The 17,896-nt window shown below is 38.8% G+C and overlaps 1 protein-coding gene across 1 annotated transcript in view; it reads right to left on the bottom strand.

Moving 5' to 3' along the window:
* Nucleotides 1–6,009: 6,009 nt before the first annotated feature.
* Nucleotides 6,010–17,896, bottom strand: part of LOC136250701 (F-box/WD repeat-containing protein 7-like) — a 46,268-nt gene continuing 34,381 nt past the window's right edge. The window contains exons 18-19 of the mRNA XM_066042931.1: nucleotides 14,751–14,939; nucleotides 6,010–6,254 (exon numbers count right to left, since the gene is read on the bottom strand). The gene's annotated coding sequence lies outside the window, so the exon portion shown is untranslated. The remainder of the gene's footprint in view (nucleotides 6,255–14,750; nucleotides 14,940–17,896) is intronic.

Below are 17,896 nucleotides of genomic sequence, written 5' to 3'. Positions count from 1 at the left end.
TTCTACTGGTTTGCTTTAGTTTCTACCTTATAAATGTCCAACTGAAGTGAAGAAGAAATCAAAGTTGAACCCGACCCAACCCTGACGTTAATACTACTTGTCGCGTGCCCTAAAGTACAAGACTCGAGGCAAACTACTGGTCGCGTGCCCTAAAGTCGAATACTTGGGGCATACTACTATGCTGGCACAATAGCCGTTCGTGCTTGTTAACCGGTACCGGCACAATATCCACTATGTAATAATATTATGTTTTCTAGGTTTAAATTGCTAGACATGCTGTAGGAAGAGCAAAGAAATCAATTTGTATAGGTAATCACACACATTGTGAGTGCAATTGGAATAACTGTATGAGTAACAGTCAACATTGCACGAGAATTTTGACTGCTACAAGTATAATTATAATTATGTTCCCTAATTGCATGAAAGTGCGTGTGATTGCCTGCTAATCATATTTTGTAGTGCACATGTATCCAGTTCTGTGTAACCACATCATTCTTTCAACACTTAAAATGCTTCTTAGTCTGATACATATACTATCATACTTCATATGCGAACAATTCTGATTGGCTATACTCAAACTATCAATACTTGTTGCACTTAAAAACCCTCTATTGGCAGTCTATTTGATTGGATATTTATTATATCACCCTCTCGTCATACTTAAATGGGTTCTGTGATTCTTTTACATGTAATTCATTAGCTGTTTTACAGTGCAATAACAAACTTGGGATTAATTTTACACTCCTGCTATTGTAACAAATGAATGGTAAACAGAGACTGTTTCAAATTTTAGTTTGAGACTAGCTACCACTATAGGTGGGCAAATCAACACATTGGGCTATCAGAAAAAAGAAAGAGGACAAAGGCAAGTCAAGCAATGCCAAACAGTGAAAAAAAAATCAAACCCTTAGCTTTAGTCATTATCGAGTTAAACTTGTCTGAAGGCATCAGTCAGAATAAGAAGCCATACATAATAAAGAGTTTGAATAATGCTGCTAAGGCGCCAGAAAGGTATCGTGAAGCTAGCTTTTGGGTGATATTTTTGGCTAGAAAAACCCACACCTCTACATTATCCCTAGCTACCCACTAAGGAAGTCATGTTCAACAAAACCATATGAACATAAGGCCATGTAAACTTAATTGTCAGACCGACCCTCTGTTATTATTGTAGATTGAAAAATTAACACAAGTGAAACAAACCACAAGAATCTCCGAGTACAAGCCCTTGTAGTCTTCTAGTGCATTTAGCTAAATGCAAATCTTCCCAAAACCTAGCTCAGAAACACACTATGGCTGTATATGAGTTGCTGTTTTGTCAAGACCATGCATACCTTGTTATCTGCCGTTAGGATATATTGTATTGTTATTTTTGTATTCCTTTTGTCCTGAATTTTATTCACATGTGTACCAACCTACCAATTCTTGACATTTTAACCTATGAAAATATTAATCATGAAGTAAGTACATTTGTAAGTAATTAAAGTCTGTGATGATGTCTTAATCATTATAATGTAGCTAATCGTTGATTCTTGTGTGTTGATGTATGTATAACAGTATCGAAAATACATTTCTATGTCTAATAGGATTTCCTCACCTACATATGTACACCCATACCTTTTTCCCATGTATTTTTTCAAGGAAAGATAAAATCTAAATTCACCACCTAGCTGGACATAGGAATTGTTTAGCTCCCTCCAGTACAGGTGTACGGGCTTCAGCATTTACAATTTACTGCATATATAACAGCTATATACTGAAACAAGAAGACTTTTGGGACTAATCGGTAAGTGCTTAAGCCTCAAACCTTTCCTTAACTATACAAGCATGTTGTGAGACCATGTCTTGAGTTCATCTGCACAGAATCCTAAATGAAGATGTAATATTATGCCACAAAGTACTATCAATCAAACACCAACCTTATGAATAATGCCTATATAAAATAACTCAATCTGTAAACTGGTTTAACAGGTTTGGGTTGCGTGATGCACCATGTTGTTGAAACTTGAATGGCTATATATGAGCACATAATTATGTGTAATAGAGCCCCCAATAAATGTTGGCCGTGTCACTACTCCCAGGGGAACCAACATGTTAAATGTAAATTTATTGCATCTCAGCATATATAAGCAAATCATGATCACCTCTGCATGTCTACAATTTTTATGGAATCACATCATTGATCTTTTTATTCAATGCCTATAGTATAGTATAATGCATGTATTATAATCTCATAATATAGCTAGGGGAGTGCTGTAATGGGTTATCTCCCAGTGCATAGAGCAGGAAAAGCCATTCTACACATGCAGCGGTAAGATACATTGCTCATATAGCTAGGTACTGGTCATGGTGCAGGTTTAAAATCAAAACAGTAGTGTGACTTATATATGTACATTTTAAAATAAATATTACCTAGCCATGGAATGTAGAAACTTAGTACAAGTTTTTATTTGTATTTATTGTCAGTTTACTGAATATGATGTCAATAGGGTTGCAGTAAGAATTGGCAGTTTATTTTCAATACTATATATAAATACCACTAGCCAAACAGCTTTGCGATTTCTACACATATAAATCACCAGTAGCTAGATTTTGCTCTCATAAATTGCGGAATAGTGAAAGCTACAGGGGGACTGTCTTTATATTAATGTTAGTGTACTTTTAGAGTAAGAGCACTAATTCGACACTAATTTAGCAAATTTTGAATCATGTATAGGTAAGATAGATGAAAAACTGACCATTTAAAGCATTAATTAAATTGGGTGTAAAAGTCACCAAAGCTCAAATTTGAGATGGCTCTCTATCAAAATAAACTATGTGGTAGGTTTCATGCTTTTACCCAAAAGTGCACAAAAGGTCTTATAACCCTGCATGTTAACTTTTTGGCCCCTATGTTAATAAAGAAAAGTGTTCTGTTAAACGCGAAAGCCAATATATTGGCTTTTGTTACACGCATGCATTCAAAACACACATATCTCATAAACAAAATATCCTATGAATATACGGTTTGGACCACGCTACTCTGTGGTTAATGGGTAATACCAAGTCTTGGTAATACCCTAAGCTTTATTCGAACATTGTAGCACGATTGAGCGTGAAGTAAGGCCAATATGCGTTTGAAAGAATTTTCGGCCATTTTTAAGACAATAATTGCTACGATGCTACCTGTCATAAAGGAGAGACGGAATAAAGAAGGTTAGTAAAAGTTATATGATGTTGTAGATCTATCCTTCGTGAGTAGTTTAACACAAACCACGAAGGAAAAGGTTGTTTCTACATGGAGTAACAGGAGCCCAAATTATATGTCAAAACACGTAATTTTCGTAAAATAACTTTTGTTTTTAAGAACCAAAGCCAAAATATTGGCTTTAGGGGCCAAAGGGTAAATTCCACTGTGCAAAAACTTGAGGCATTGATTGACAAACTACATGCATCAGTGATGAAAAATGTGTAAGAATATAAGCAGTTTTGTCTGAGCACTAATGCTTGTAGCAAAGCTAGTGCAAAGTCCACAATTTAAGTATTAACGGATTTTTTTTCACAGTAGCTACATGTATCATACAGTACGACAGTACTGTATAGTAGGGGTTGGTAAGAAATCACATGGTTTCATGGATTTTTGCACCTTAAAAAACAGCCTTGCAATAAATTTTATCTGAAAAACCACCTGGAACACATTAGTACTGCTGTAATGATGCTGTACCTTGGTTAAACAAAGCAAACAGTCGAATGTTTCGATGTACAGTGAGTTTTATAAATTTCGAAATTCACCTGAATTTCATCTGTCTGCCTGCCTGCCTGCCTGCCTGCCTGCCTGCCTGCCTGCCTGCCTGCCTGCCTGCCTGCCTGCCTGCCTGCCTGCCTGCCTGCCTGCCTGCCTGCCTGCCTGCCTGCCTGCCTGCCTGCCTGCCTGCCTGCCTGCCTGCCTGCCTGCCTGCCTGCCTGCCTGCCTGCCTGCCTGCTGTAAGACCTGGTTGCGCTAGGTGTACGGCTCCAGAAATTTCAGAGCTAAGGTAATGACGGCAGATTCACGAATCTGTTGTTCCGATTACGTTCTGTCTACTGCACCATGCTGTTTGCTTTCATCATTCATTTGCTTCTTTTGCTCTTAATTGCAGTGCTTAATAGTTGCGGTACGCACCACAAGTCAAAAACGTGATTTTAACGAAGTGTGAGCATGTGTGTGTAGGTAGTACCCAAGGACTTGTCTCTAGCATTTATTAACGCTGGGTAGTCATTTTATATAGTCTTAATTACCAGTTTAGTTTTTGTGAGGTAGCTAGCTAACAGACTCCTAAAAGCGAGGGTTCCACTCTTAATGGTGGACTATCCAGCAATGTTTTACTGTAAAATCATCAATATTCAGGCCATTAGAAATGCAGCTGAAGCCTTTAACAGTTGCTGTAATAGCTTTAAAAGATAAGACAATAATTATTTTGAGAGGCACTTATTGTGTACGAAGGTAAAAGATAGCTGCTTTAAGCGATATTTATATTATGTGGAAAACAAAAGGAGCTAGCTAGCTAGCTAGACAAAAAGTAAACAAACTAGCTATTTTAAAAATTTTAAAGGAAGTAGGGATTGGTATAATATACATGCTACAAAAAGTAAGGAAACAAGCTCAAAAATGTTATAGCTGAATGATCCAGCAGTAAAAAGTAAGGAAACAAGATTAGACAACTGCTAAAATGAGACAAACTTTAATCCCTACTTTTGGCTAATTTGATGGTCTCATTTCAAGATGCTAGGTAGCCAAAAGTAGGTATTAAAGTGTGTCTCATTTTAGCAAGTAGTCGTCTAATCTTGTTTCTTTACTTTTACTGCTGGATCATTTCTCATTTCAGCTGTAATATTTTTGAGCTTGTTTCCTTACTTTTTGTAGCATGTCTATTATACTTCCTTTAAAATAGCTAGTTATATGTACTATTGCAAAGTAATGTTAACCACATAAAAACAGCCAATCTGTGAAAATAATGGTGCGGCTCAAGCTTATAAGGCCACACCATTTTTTCACAGCTTAGCTATTTTTGCATGCATGGATTTCACTTCTTTTGTACTTTATAACCTTATAAGGTCCCAAAACCAACCTATGGCTGACTTCTGGGTTTGTTTTTTTCTCATTTCTTCTCATCTGTACAGACACAATGATGAATACTGAATACAAACTTGTATATAAATGTATTGCTAATATTATTGTAATACTCTAATAGAGCACACATTTTTGAGAACTTCTAATTAAATGCACATTATAATGTTCTAGAATTTCTATTGGTAGATCTATGAAATTATAAACATTTACCAATAAACTGATTTGAATATCCATTTACAAAGTAGAAATTTGGAGTGAAGATAGCAGTGGCTCAGTGGTTACGGATGTGGATGTTACATGTAGGTATGGAAATCCCTGGTTTGAATCCTGGTATTTTTTTGACAGTTTTATCCCATGATGACTGCTCTATTAGGGTATCTGATCCTGCAATTCTACACTTGTTTAGTTTTTGCTTTATAACTCTGTAACTCAATTGTTTTTCAAAAAGGCACTCCTGCCTATGTACTCATGTTTGGTTTATCTTGTAGCCGTAAGCCTTTTATGCAAATAAACATTCATAACTCCAAGACTATTTATTAGTAAGCTTTAGAATGTTTATATACTCTTCATTTGTGTTGGCAATCAAGTTACACGTTTGTGTTTTATAACTTTTTTTTTCAGTGTGCAGAAAACATTGAAGCCCCCCCCCCCCCCCCCCATAAAGCTCCTATGGCTTAAGGAAAAGTCTAAATTTTGAATGTCCATATCTCACAAATGGCTGCTACAAATTTAGTCAAATATTCTGTGCAGTCTACCCTACCTGGAGGACAACTACAGTGTGTTATGCAAAAATGGTGTGCTTTGGAGAACGGGCCAGAGTTATGCATGCGTGAAAATGCCGTTTTCTTCTCCCTGCAATATACTGTAACCACGGTATGGCGTGCCGACTATGTGTGTCTTGATTATATGTTACATTGTCAGGCTGTTATTGAACAACAATATAATTATTGGAAGAAGGAACATGCTATATAGATGTTCAACCACAATAAACTAGTATCATAAAATATTAATGTGTTTGTTTCAGACATTACTGGGTAGTATCCTCCTTGTAATCAGACGGGTCACTTTGGCCGCTACTTTTACTTGGGGATTTCCTGCCAAGCAAAATGGTCAGAATTATGATTGCTGCTAGTGCTCCAAATGCCACCATAGCAAAGTAGCCAAATGCCTATACATACAAGACAAGCATTAAATATCAACTTGGGAGAAATTCCTTATGACATTACAACAAGACCACATACATACATACATACACATAATTATGAATACATTCAGCCTTAGAAAAGACATGGGTTTTACTATAATGCAACAATTTTAATTAATTATGTGGGTAATCAATTTAATGCTTCAGATATGTACAGTAGGCATCAAAAAAGTCTCCACTCCATCACATTACATGGTGTTTCACTGCATTTCAATGGCATTTTGGCACTATTTGAGTTCTGTCACCATTCCGCTGCTGTCTCAACACCATTCCATTGCTGTTTTAATACTGTTCCACTGCAGTTCTATATAAGGTAATTGTCACTAATAATCCTGAAACTGGACTACTAAATGTACCAAGGAGTAAGATAGCTCACTGTGTCATCCTTAAACTGCAAGAATACAGAGATAATTATTGGTGCCAGTCTATACAATAACAAATTAAAGGGGAAGTCTGTGGTAGATTACACATCAACATTATTACTTACTACAGCTATTAATTATGTGCTTATTACTGTTTCTTTTGTGAGGTGATGGCTATGACAGAGTGCATGGGTGTATTCGAAATAGATGAAAATAAACTAAAAGTGCACCGATAATCAGATCAGCTATCGGAAATGTTGAATATTGGTTTGTTTTCAACCAATTTTGTATTGCTACCTCTATTACCACGATATGAGGTAGCGCTTCATGCGCACTAATTTAATCAAATATGGCTTTGAACAGAAATTTGGGAATTTCTTTAAGGTTGCAGAAGACTCAAAATTTGCTACCGTAATTTGCTTCTTTTTTTTTTGTTGTAAAATAATTTTCATATGCAAAATTTGTACGAAAAATTTTACACAAGATTGAACTACTCTAATAGAGCAGTCATTCATGGAAATCATATGAAAATATTTTTACATGAAAATTTGTTGCACAAAAATAAAACAAACTACGGTATATGTTTGATACATGTGATATGAAGGAGATAGTCTACTAGTAACCTTGTCAATCAGTATGAAGTAATGAAGGAAAAGGAGAAAGAAGCAACAAGCAGTCAAGGTGGTAAAAGGAGTTGAGGCTAAAGCAAGTTACTTTGACCCATGCACAAGGTTTGGGACAACAACGACCTTCGAGCAAAATCAATTCACATTAAATTGTTGAGATGATTGCGATAGACTGTCAGCCATACTCTATTGTTGATGATACCAGCTTTGGAGCCTTGATACACACAAAGTACAACATACTCATTTTTCTGAGATCGTGATTGCAAGCATAGTTGAGAGGATGGTTTGTGTCATTAGAGGTAAACTTGAATTACTAAAACATCTCAGCTTTACCACTGATGTATGGAGCTCAAATATGAGCAGTGATTCATTGCTTAGCTTGATAGCTCATTGGGTAATTGATGATTTTAATTTTAAACAATCATCATCAATTGCAAGCCACAAGTTGGCAAGAATTTAAGATAATTTTTGTTACACAGCATTACAAATGAAGAACAGTATGAGAAGTATCACTGCAATCAATCGAGTCACTATGGAAAATACGAGCGATATGTATAATAGCTAGCCAAGCAGCCACATTGAAGTGTATCATGGTATTGTGAATTGACACCTTGCGTTAACAACAAAGGAGGACAAAGGGAAGTCCATGATACGTGTACTGTATATACTGTGGTTGGCAAAAAGGCATACTGTATCTTGGGATGAAGCAATGTCTAACAGTGAAGAAATCAAGCTCATACCTTATCCACTATTGACCTACATTTGGCTGGAGGCATCAGTTATCAGTCAGCACAAAATTCTGTTAAATAGATTTTTTTTTAAAAATTCTTAGAACTTTGCTGGAAGGGTTTAGGGTTGCTCTGAAGACATTTATGGTCTATGCCTAACCAATACTGCCAAGCTGTTATAAAGGAAAGGTTAATTTTTTTGGGTGCCAAATCTCCATGATCCCTAACATATAGTACTACCATACTGTAAGATGATGGTGATATGTAGGGGCTGATCCAGGGATTGGCAAGGGAGTGCACCAGGGTAGTAGGTATACGGAGCAGGGGGCTGTGCCCCCAGATTCTAAAGATATATGGAAAGTTTTCATAACTGTGGTGAGTGTTACATGATGACTGTTCTATTAGAGTATTTGACTGACTGCTCTACAAGAGTAATTATTTATTGGAGGAAGGCTTTGGCCTACAATATTCTCTTATAGAACATCTACCTTGCTTTATACCATAGTTATAATACAAATTTTTGCCTTTGATTTCACATCATGTTTCACCCTGGATTTCTGGGACCGCACCCTTTTTTTCACAGCTTGTCAAACAGTCTTTATTACTGGCACTGAGTTGGTAAAGTAATTGCTAACTATCTCCTTAGACTTATGGTACCTGACTTGAGGTCTTTCCAGTGAAGTGGAAAAGGTCTTTCCAGTGAAGTGGAAAAGGTCTTTCCAGTGAAGTGGAAAAGGTCTTTCCAGTGAAGTGGAAAAGGTCTTTCCAGTGAAGTGGAAAAGAACAGAAACTGAAACAATAATAGCTAGAATGTATTTTTGCACAGTGATAAATATAATGAAGCAAAACCTGCTACACATGTACAGTACAGTGTATTTGTAACAGGCACACTACTTCACTACCATTTCGATGGCATTCCGGTGTGGTTTATAACCATCACTGGCAAATCAATGCCCTTTTTATGCCTTTCCAATGTAGGCTAAAGCTGGGGTTTAACCAGATTAATTGATGAATGGCTCTCCTCTTGGCTGTCCATCATGGTGCAGTGGAATGGTGATACAACTACACAGCTCAGCAAGACTATAGAAGCCTCCTCACATGATCCAGGGGGCAGTGGCGTACCTAACTGTTATGTGAGCATTAGCAAACGAGCGCCATAGCTAAGGCCTTAGCAATTGACTAAGCAGCTTCCTCAAGAGTCTCCTCTCCTTGAAGTGTTCTGTAGTAAGTTGTGCCATGGCTGACTAGGACAATGAAGAACCAAGGTCCAAGAAACCCAGGGTGGATGGAGAAAGGAAACAAGGGGGTACGGCTTGAAGAACTTGAAGCAGTTCTCTGAAGGGCAGTAGAAAAAGCTCCTAAAAATAATGGTGGTAATCAGCAGTGTTGTGGTATGTCTCTCAGAGGATATCCTCTGAGACGACCAGGACCTTTGGCTCATACTACTCACTGTGATTATTCACATAACTCGTATTATTTTTTAATAATTCTATACTCACTCATGCTCACGACCATGTATAACCCGGTGTATTCAAGGGACCATAATGACATGTTTTAAAGACTCTCGAAGTTCCTCACGGCCAGTTCATTTTGAACTTGCATCCTTCCCAGTTTCGTTGCTTGCTCCGGCTCATGCCCCATACCATGCAAGCTTAATTATAAAAAAAACCTTCAGTTGTAAGCTGCTCATGCTTGCTAGCACCCCTACTCTTTCTTAACACCTACACAGGGGGTCTATCTGGTCACAAGTTACTGGTACACTGTACCTAGTGCAGCTATTACTCATGTGTCTCCCTCTCATATTATGCCTCCAGAAGAGTCATTAAGGAATGTGCACGAAGTCAGTGGTGGAACCAACAATCTGCAGCTGGAGCCCTGTGACTCCTTACCATCCCAAGATCAATCACCACTAAGAGATGGCAATGACTCTGTATCTTCAGCTAGTGGCTGGCTAAAACACTGTCAGGTAGTGTTTCTAATGGACACAGGAAGAATGCTACGACTACAAATGGAAAGGGGGTTTATGTTGGGGAAGGGCTCACACCTATTTCAGCAAGCCTGGCTAGCAGAATCCACCAAGGTGACTTCATAGACATGGGGGAGCTACTCTTGGAGCACTGTCAGTGGACAACAGAGAGACAGGCAACGCTAAACATTGCCGACCTTGAGCCATCACAGACATCTTTACATGGCTGCAATACTTTGCATCTTATGTCAGTGTGTGTGTGGTTCAGAGAAGCCTGACTTATTCCAGAGCTGATGGTATACATGACAACCATACTCCATGTAAGTCAGGACTTTACTGGTCTGGGATGGGTTCTTTTATGATGCAGCCTTCAGGCGCCTGGTAGCCTTGTCTGGTAATACTACTACTCTGTATGCCATTTACTTCACTGGGGCCACAAGATCAGCCTCAAGATGTGACCTGTGCATGGAAACATCTCACAGGACAACAGAGTGTGCCTCAACCCAAAAAAGGCCTTACACCACTGAACCAGTGGTGAGATAGCTACTGCTATCTGGGCCAGCAAGGTGTCCTTCTAGAGAAATCTGGTGTCCACAGGGGCAGCATGGAAAGACACCAGGAGGCGACTGTTGTGACTGCAATCTGTCCACTGGAAGAGTGGCCATTGACTTATTCTATTCACATAGGAATATAGCATAGCAACTATGTACATGTATTTACATCTGTGGTCAAAGCATCCTAGCTTGCCATATAGAAATATGTACACATGTATTTGTATATCCGTGGACCTGGCAGCTGGTCTGTCACCCCATGTATCGGTTGTACATATACGTATGTCATATCAGTTGGCTATAAGGTTTTATATATCACCCTATCAGGTCAATTTATATGTTTCTGGTTCCCTTCCTGGTCATTTTTTTTTTGCTGAATGAATTGTGCAATCACCATACAATAATTTATACCTATGAAAGGTTTTCATGTCTTGTAAACACTTTTTTCTTACAACGATGCACTAACTTTATACATTAACCTATAATTCCATGTACTGCTATGTCAAATGTAGTGTACCACATCAAAAAGTTGCCAAAAAAAAGCCTGGTCAATTTTGGGGAATTGGTAGGACCAGAAATATATAATTAACTTTGCACAGCCTAATGTTCTTGTCAACTGTTAGTTATAGCTCAAACTTCTCATAAACAATGCCCATCCATGGCGAAATAATAAATGACCGCTAGTCCTGTATAATATGCAGAAATTATGTTTATAGTATGCAGAAATGTGTGTCCAGATTATGTAGGTGTCCTTATTTTCAAGTGTCCTGATTAACAAGTTCCACTGTATTGGTTGATAATAGTTTGTGGTAGCTAATTTTACTGCACAAAGGTGATTACAATAGGTGATAATAGTCAACTATTATCACGATAATGAAAACTGCCACAATAACGATAATTGCATTGATATCTCTTATTATCTTAATTATTGCATAGCCCTAACTCAAACTGCAGGCCCAGGACCTCACCCTTCAAGTGCCATGGCTCGCAGCTACTCCAAACCCCCTTACAGTGGCAGGAATGGGACAGAAGTATGGCCACCCACCTGGATCAACATTTCAGGTCCTACATAGTCCATGGAATCAGATATGGTTGTAAGTATGGTTACACCTGTACTAGCTCAGTCAAGAACATGCACTCAGCAGGGGAGCAACCTCAAGTAATTCATGAATACCTGGAAAAGGGGTAGGTAAAAACAGTGGACCCGGGGACCTAGGTGACATAATAGACTAGCATGCCATTGTGCAGCAGGCGAACAATTATCAGCTAAGCCAAGCTAAGCAAGTTCCAGCAGTTCTTCATATGTCATGGTGCATTTGCACAATGTTCCTAAACTACTCTAGTAGCTAGGCGGCATAATAGACTAGTACGTATGCTTACTGTGCAGCAGGCAGTGGTCTATAAATGCAGTCAGCTTCAGTCACTTTTTAGAGGCGCTTATAATTTCTAATTGGTGTAGACATCATGCGAGATGCTGCGAGGGGGGAAAAGTGGATTGGCCATGCTAGACTACTTGCAGAGGTATTTAGTACAAGACTACAAGTATAGAATACTGTGAAGTGTATAAAATTCCAAGAAGAGTTGGATTCCCGCGGGTCCCCGGGTCCACTGTTTTTACCTACCCCTGGCTAAGGGGTGCAGTGAGGGTCATGTTCTGGGCCCGCTAGATCCTGTCAGGTTCCTATCTACTCAAGTTAGTCAGATGAGTGTAATTTCCAAGTACACACTGGGACAGTGACGGCTGATTGTGGACATGTCCTCCCTGGAGGGATCCAGTGTCAATGATGGTGTACCAGGATCCTTATGCTCCCGTATCTATGTCATAATTCATGGTACAGCACATGGTGTGTTAAGCATGGGCCAGGGGGCCTGACTTGCTAAGGTGGACATAAGAAGTGCCCACAGAACTGTTCCAGTCCATCCTGATGATTGGCAACACTGCAGCACAATTTGCTGTAGACCTTCAGTGCTGATCATTGTAAAGCTGTAATAACAATAATACTATGGGCTTGTTTGTCGACACCGCTCTTCCCTCTGGGTTAAGGTCAGCCCCCAAGATATCACAAATGCAGCCGAATGGATTATCAAGCAAGCTGGTGTAGAGTTTTTGATTCATTATTTGGATGACTTCTAGGTGATTGAGGCACCTGATTCTTCCCCCTCTCCACATACTAAACTCCACCTTCAGTCATTTCCAAGGGTCTCCCAATCACAGAGGAGAAACTATAGGGTCTGACTACCTGTTTAACATTCTAGATTCATTTACAGTCCTTGGGAGATCAGGCTACTGGCACTCAAGTTATCTGAACTGCAGCAGATGATCCTCCATTGAATAGTCAAGAGATGTACTAGGAAGGAACTAGAATCATTAATTAGCTATTTAGCTCATGCAAGCCATGTGGTTCAACCTGGGTAGACCTTCATGAGATGCTGTTTGAAAAACTTGCCAGTCTTAAAAAAATTTCACCAGCTCAGCCTCATCACAGGTCTCGGCTTGGTGAAACCACCACACATTCAGATATTTTATGGTGGGCAACATTCATCAGGACACGGAATAGAACCTCCTTCATGCCTTGCAGCAGTGATAGTGCTCACCACCTTTGATCTGATGCCTTGGGTTTGTTCGGTTGTGGTGCAGTTTACCCATTGTTCCAGTAATGGTTCTAGCTTCTATGGTCATGCATTGTATTCAGAAAGGTTACATGAGTCCGGTATACATGTTTATCATAACCAAACGTAACCAGAACGTATTAGCTGCTAACCCATAATCGAAAATTTTATGTATGCATATATAACACATCCAGTTGCTGCACTTGTATTGACTTGGGTAATTGATCGCCCTATCAGCCTGACAAGTGTTACATATTAGCTGTAACACGGGGCATTCAGGCTTTGCCTGATATGTATGCCCAAGGGCTGCAGTACAGAGGGCATACATATCAGGCAAAGCCCTCATGCCTGTGAGCCTGTTTTTCAACTCGTAGGATGGTGAGGATAATGAAACGCTCTCCGTCTGAGTGGTTTTCATGGCGAAATCCAAGTCATGCATCCCCATGATCAATTTCAGCCTCGGCGTCTATATAATCACTGCCCAGTTGTAGCCCGGCCAGCTGAGCTACATACGAAATGTAGCCCGGGCGGCTCCTTTGATCTGAGGTGTGAAAGTGTTACATGTAGCATTAAAAGAGCCACTTCCAATCATCTTAGCCTGTGCAATTAGGGAAAGGGTTAGGTAATGTTCCCATGTTATTGCCCACTGTGACAACAAGGCTGTCGTATCAATAGCCAATTCCAGGAACAGCCGGGTACAACACATCATGCACCTTCTACGATGTATGTTCTTCATCTGGACACATTTTTAGTATTTCTTGTAAGCCATTTATGTGCCAGGTACTGCAAACTGCTGGGCTGATGACATTTCCCACAATAACCTTGCTTCGTTTCTTCTCACAGGTTCTGGATGCACCAGGATGTCAGAAGGTGATTCCCCAGCCTCTGCTAGAGCTACTTGTCATACCAATGCCAGACTGGACATCATCAACATGGATGACACTGTTCTCAAACTGTTTCTCTCAAACTGTTTCTCACAACACTAGCAGACTCCATGAAATAGACTGCAGCAACCACAGCAAGGCATCCAAGATTCCTTGATCAAACACTGGGAAGCTGGCAGAGCTCAGCCTAATCCCTATAAATCTGGGCTCCAAGGGGCTCTCTTTGTTCAGTGGCAAGACCTCTAGTAGGAGCCTCGTGATGTCATCAGCTACATGGCTCCTCAGATGTCTCACCGAAGGTCGGTCCCTGGAATCACAAGACCAGGGCAGAACTAGGCCAAAAAAAATTGTACTTAAAAGAATTTTCCAGTTCATGGTGAACACAATGAGATAAGTCACCTGTTGTACTTGTGACTTGTGATCAATTAAATAAGTGCCTGTAATTCATTTTTTGTATATAGGCACTGTACAAATCGATTGTTTCGCTCTTCCTGATGTTTATTGTTATGACTTCAATAGTATTTACCAGATAAGGATGAAACTTTAACAGCCCATTGGTTTTCCCAATAGACACAAAAGAAGTTCAAGAAAAAAATAAACCAGTCAGCTCAGTGGGTCAAATACATCATCATTATGCTTGTCTGAAGGCATTTAGTTAGCCTAATTCAATCGTGGGTATATTTGTGTACAACTTTGCTTTATAGACAGTATTTATACTACAGTATAACCTTACCGCAGTTGCACCTTCAGAATCTCTGACTGTTTCCACATCATTGCAGAAGTCTTCTCTGACATCTCCACCATTACAGAAGCGACGGTCCTCTAATGTATCATGCTCATCAGCAACGTCACTAGCATATGCAGCGCTAGCTGTTGCTCCAGCAAACAGGGACAGTGCAAACACCACACTGATTCCTACATCCTTTGAAAAAATGCATTTATTCAAACATACCACAAAGTTTACAATGATAATAGTTAACCTCATGATGCATACTGAAGATATACAGGCTAGATTTTTTCACTATTTGATGTCGCTTCAGCCATGGACTTACCTGTGTCCTTCTTTTTGTTCCATTTATCCATTTGTACTGCAGGCACTTTTGGAATTGGTTATACCTAAGTATACTGCAAGGCACCATGTGAGGCTGGTTTTAGTAGGGTGATATTTTTGGCCAGAAAAAGCCCAAACTTTCATGATCCCTAATATGCAGTACTGTACTGTATAGAGCCTAAATATTTTGAGAGGGAAAATTTTTGCTGATTTCACAGTTTTGGTGATCACCAGCAAAAATTTTATCCTTGAAATATTTAGACCTCCATATAGTCTAATACATTTTGGGGGTGTTTACAAATCCATGAAATTTTTATTTTTGGCAACATTGCTCAACCTCGAAATATTTTCCCCTCGAAATATTTAGGCTATACAGGATGTAAGGCATGGTGCTAAAGTTGTGTTAACTGCATTCCAAGTAATTTTTAATTGTACATATAGTGTACACTGTAAGCTTTAACACACCTCTTTAAATAATTTTGTGGCATCTATATAAGCATCTACATGGAAAATGTTAGTATAAAAAATGAACCTGAGTTTTATCATCTCTTTGCAAAACATTAAGACAGCAAATGTAAATGAAATAATACTACAAGATGTAGTGAGTGGATGTAGTCATACTGACAATTCTGTGCAGTGCTGAAAACAATGAAACGAATAACATTTTATTGAGTTCCATGTAAGCTTGAATCGGAAAATATAGTATGTTGAAGAAAACAGGAGTGCAATACTCCAGTACTTTTTATTGATGTGCTATGGTCCCTACTCTATTTGAAAATTCCAATGTTTTTGTGTAGTTTGTTAATTTTTTTGTAAATAATAATTATTATGACTGGTCAACCCACACATACCGCATCAAATGGTGCCGCGCGCCCCAGCTACAGTATATCAATTATCATCTGAAAAGTGAAGTATCCATTATGCTTCGTTGTCAGCTATGTTCAACCTGTTATACAGCAGTACGAATCAAGAACTGTTTGAAAAGCACCCTTGCAATCAAAGTAGCCACTAATACGGACGGTTTCTGTTACGAAGGGAAGCCATCATGCGCTATTGCCAAATCGACACTTTTCACTGCCAGTAAAGATGAATGGGACACAAAGGAGGACACTGGTAAGTCCATGAAGAATGCATTGTACGTACTGTGGTATGCCAAAAGGCACCTCTTGGACTGAAGTGACGTTGAACAGTGCAAAAATCAAGCCCATAGCATTAGCTATTATCACGTTACACTTGTCTGAAGGCACTAGTTGTTCACTCAGTCAGTTAGTCACTAGAAAATTCTGTTAAATATATATATTAATACCATACCTGTTTCACTGCCCGTACAAAAGTCTCAATAGTAGCAGTGAAATTTATCCCATATTTCACTGACAGCAGTGAAAAAGTTGTAATTGCAAATTTCATTGGCTAGAATTTATGTTAACAATGTAGCACCAATTAGTGTCGACGCGTGTTTAGTACATAGTGACAAATTGCGTACATAGCAAAGCTAATGCACAGCATATGCAGCGAGTATGGTATTAACTGGGAATAGCATGGGTAGCAGTGAAATTTGGGATAAATACCACTCTTGTTGTATTGGAAATGGTAAATTTCACTAGGCTTCGCCTCGTGAAATTTATCCCCATTTCCAATACAACACTCGTGATATTTATCCCAAATTTCACTGCTACCCATGCTATTACTAGTACTAATCCAACAACTGAATGTGTTACTGTATAAAATTACTGTATAATACTCTCAATAGCAGCTTGATGTATTATATTGAAATAAGTCAAGCGATTAACCAATAGAATTAGTATTACACTTGTTTGTCAAGGTCCCATGACAAAAATCTATAATACTAATTTGATTGGCTAAAATAGTGTGGTGTGTTTATAAAGTAAATGTCCGATTCAACAACTATTGTTACCATAGTGATAGATGCCCCCAAGGTATGACACAATATTGTTGCTTAGCAACAGTTGTTAGGTAACCGTTGCTAAGGTAAAAGTCGTTTTGAGACCATAGCAACGGTTGCTAAGTGTGATTGGTCTTTTGCAGTGGTTATTTTTTGAATTTCTGTTACCTAGTAACAGTTGCTATGGTTGTCGGATTAATTTGCAATAGGACGGATGGCTGTGGTATTCAGGATTAATAGTGCGAGCATTGTAAACAGGAAGGAGTCGCCTGAATACCACAGCCATCCGTCCTATTGCAAATATAGTGCGAGCATTGTAAACAGGAAGGAGTCTCCTGAATACCACAGCCATCCGTCCTATTGCAAATTAATCCGACAACCATAGCAACTGTTGCTAGGCAACAGAAATTCAAAAAACAACCACTGTAATAGACCAATCACACTTAACAACTGTTGCCTAGCAACCATTACTAAGCAGCCATATTGTTGCTATGCCATGGGGCATCCATTACTATGGTAACACTAGATGTCAAGTCAGACATTTACTTCTAATATAAACACACCACAATATTTTAACCAATCAAATTAGTAATATAGATTTTTGTCATGGGACCTTGACAAAAAAGTGTAATACTAATTCCATTGGCTAATCGCTTGACGTATTTCAATATAATACGTCAAGGTGCTATTGAGAGTATTATACAGTAACACATTCAGTTGTTGGATTAATATATATATTTAAATTCCATAGTTAAAAATATTTCAGGTCAATCTGAAGACTTGTTTGGGCTTAGTTTTACCTACCTCATCGTCGTCAGGGAAAAGTGAAGCTGGTTTTTGATGTTTTTTTTCATGGGCCATGCCCACACCTTTGTGGTCCCTACTATACAGTACTATTGTACTGTATGATCACACATTTACAGAA

This window comes from Dysidea avara, chromosome 3, assembly GCF_963678975.1.
Source record: "Dysidea avara chromosome 3, odDysAvar1.4, whole genome shotgun sequence".
NCBI lineage: Eukaryota > Metazoa > Porifera > Demospongiae > Dictyoceratida > Dysideidae > Dysidea > Dysidea avara.
The sequence above is the reverse complement of the archived record's forward strand: the minus strand, read 5'-3'. Positions and strand labels throughout refer to the sequence as shown.